Raw genomic sequence first — 3371 nt, 5'->3', positions numbered from 1 at the left:
CTCAAGCCTTTGCTGTTACCTGATTCTTTGTCGAATAATCATCAAATTTTATTTCCAGGACATTAACATATGACATTATTTCTTTTGTAACATGGGGGGAAATAAAAGCAGCAACTATTCTAGTCCAGAAAAGAAAGAAGAGGCCTTCTAAGAGAGGCTAAATCATGCAGCATATCATAAATCCTCACTTCATGCAAAGACTGAGTGATGGGTTGAGGCTGAAGAGCCGTACCTCTTTCTCTCCGAGCTCCTGCTTTGTACCTTGTCTCACTCTGCTGCTCCCTCTCTCGCCTGACGTGTTGTCAGTAAAGAAAACCCACTCGACTCCCACTCTGGTTGTGTGTGTGTTTCAGGAACTGCAGCCTTGGGGCCTTCCTCCCCTCAGCCCTCAGCTGACAAGAAAGATGGAATGAAAACAGAACTTTCTATTAAAAAAAACCAGGCTTGCAGCAACTGACGTAAAGTTAAAAGCTGATGTTAAAGAAATTGGCAATGTTAAAATACTCTGTTTTTTTCCTAACTTTCATGCTGTTGGCCCTATAATTCCTTGAATGATTGATGCAAAACTGTACATATTGTAGTTGAGTGAGTCAAGTCAGAATCTTTCTCTGCTGCCACCTAGGTTTTAAGCCCAGAGAGAACTGGGAGGGCAGGTAAAGAGAGAAAACAAAACAAAACCAAAGCTTTACTTATCTTTATTTAAAATTATAACGGCAAGTGAACTTTTGGAGGTTTTTAGACAGACCATTTTGAGGGAGCATCAGAAGAAACTGGAGAGGGAAGAAACACAAAGTCACTCAGATTGCCTCAGTGCTTGCTTCATGCACTCCACAAAGAGTCCATGGAAGTATGACTGTAGCACTTAAAAACCCCCAAGCTGTTAATTTATTTCTTCATGACCCAAGATTATGATGCTGATACCTTCTGCAGATGAACTCTGGCTGTGCAGCAAACCATGGTGTATGTAGGAGTCCAAATGCAAAGGGAAGGGTCACGTTGCTGATGTGACTCACTCAAAAGCCACATGATTTTTGGGAATTGTACACTGAACCTTGACTTGCCAGCCATCAGTATTAAAAAGAATCTGTGTTGGTGTATTGCCCCACTCTCTAGCATATCTTGGAGAGTTGTGGAGGTTGGGAGGTGGTAAAGAAAGCTCATCCCCTGTCAGGTTAGAGCAAAACAAGATGTTCCTCAGACAGAATTTTAGAGGTAGAAGTAACATTTGCCCTGGCAACAAAGATTAGGCAAAACTGAGAAAAATACCTGATTTTAGAGGCCTGCAGATGATTTCTAAGGTCTTTTTGCAGCATGAGGAGGAGGAAGAGGAGGAATACTTGTTGTTGGTCTTGTGGCTTAATTTCTAGCCTTCTGGGTTAAATAATAACAGAGCATTTGGGGAAGTACAGGAATTGGTCTTCAAAAGGTGCTGAAAAAGGAAGTCTGCATTAAACATTTTCAATTGCTTGCTTCCCTGCTTTACCTTCCCAAAAGGATAAAACCTCTTCCTGAGGACACTTGAGGCTGTTGGCTGACTAGGAGTTCATCATGACCCGGCAATGGGCACTCCCAATCCAGAATGCCAACGCTGTCCTGGGCTGCATCCAAAGCAGCGTGGCCAGCAGGGCGATGGAGGGGATTCTGCCCCTCTGCTCTGCTTGGGGGAGAGAGACCCTCTGCCTGATCCCAGAGTACTGCATCCCCATCCCTGGAGCATCTGCAGCCTCTGGGCCTGTGGGCCTGTTGGACTGATTTCAGAGGAGGGCTGTGAAGATGATCAGGGGGCTGGAGCCCCTCTCCTGTGAAGACAGGCTGAGAGAGGTGGGGCTGATGAGTCCGAAAAAGAGAAGGTTCCTGGAAGGCTTTGTAGCATTCTTCCAGTGTGTAAAAGGGACCTGCATGAGAACTGGAGAAGGGCTTTCTACAAGGGCACATAGTGATGCAGGGAATGGCTTTAAACTTACAAAGGTGGGTTTAGATTAGATATTAGGAAGTGATTCTTCACTGTGGGGATGGTGAGGCACTGCAACAAGTTGTCCAGGGGAACTGTGCATATCCCCATCCTTGGAAGTGTTCAAAGCTTGGCCGGGTGGGGCTGGCCAGGAGGATTGTAACTACATGATCTTTAAGGTTCCTCCCAGCCCGAACCGTTCCGTGATTCCACGATCAGATATCCCCTTAGTCCAATACGTAGCTCGCCGCTGCTGACCGCTTACCTTTCCTACACTCCGCGCCCCGCCGGTCCCGCTGGAACACCAGCCCCGCTCCGGCGCTGTCCCGGCGCGTTCCCGCAGCGCCGCGGCCGCCGTTCCTGGAGCGGCCCGCAGGGGGCAGCAGAGCCCCGCGCATCCCGCCCGGCCCCGCCCGGCCCCGCCGCTCCCACCGCCCCTCCGGCCGGGATCCCGCCTCGGCCGAGGATTCCTTATCCCACGGCGGCCGGTGCAATAGCTCGGGCTGGGATTTGGGGCTCTGCTGCACGAATTTGACTGAAAATGCGATTTGGAAGGGGTTTAACTGAGCCCACCCAAATATACAGTGAGATAAAGTGATGGGAACACTTTATTCTGTCCTTTTCAAGTTATATCCTGTCCTTTTTTGGTGAGCCCAGTGTCTGCGCTTGTAGCTGTGCCACGGGGACTGCAGGTCCACCCACACCTGCATCCAAACTTCACATTAAGCTGCCAGAAAACAAACCAATAATGCAGAATTTCACAAAAAGCTTGCGTTTATTTAAGTGTCCTGGCTGACACAGTTCTCAGTCTTGTTTTGTAGTCCTGACTCGGTAGCTAAACATCCTCTCTTGCCTTGGGCATGGGGAGAAGGTGGTGCTGGACCTGTACGTGTACTGGTGGGTGTCGATACGTTGGGAGTGGCAGAACACAGAGGAGGGAATCACTGCCTGGCACACTGCTTCAGAGCAGCCTGGCTGGACCTGGAGTACTTTCTCCCATGGGAGGGAAAGCAGTGTCCTTCCAGGCTGCAATAGGGGGTGTAGATGGCTTCCCCACTCCTCCTGCCTCCACTTTTCTTCATTCCCCCCTGTTTAGTTAGGCTTTCTGCAAAATAGAGAGGAAACCCCCTGCAACAGAGAGGTGGCTTTTTTGTGGGATTGCCAAGAAGGGTTTGTTTGCCTTATGACAGTGGCAAACTCCTGTGCAAAATTACCTATCCAGTATGTTTGTCACCCAAAGCAGCTTAGAGTGCCTGGCTTACTTTGTGTCCATGCTGTGCACTGGCTGAGTCTCCTTTTAGAAGCCTCAATACAAAAGCTCTGCCAAGTGTAAGGAGCATGAAGGGATTTCCCCCTGCCTTTCCAACACAGATACCTTACCAAGTGCCTTGCTCCAGACAGAGTTAAATTGTGGGAAATG

Source organism: Serinus canaria, chromosome 2 (assembly GCF_022539315.1).
Source record: "Serinus canaria isolate serCan28SL12 chromosome 2, serCan2020, whole genome shotgun sequence".
NCBI lineage: Eukaryota > Metazoa > Chordata > Aves > Passeriformes > Fringillidae > Serinus > Serinus canaria.
The sequence above is the reverse complement of the archived record's forward strand: the minus strand, read 5'-3'. Positions refer to the sequence as shown.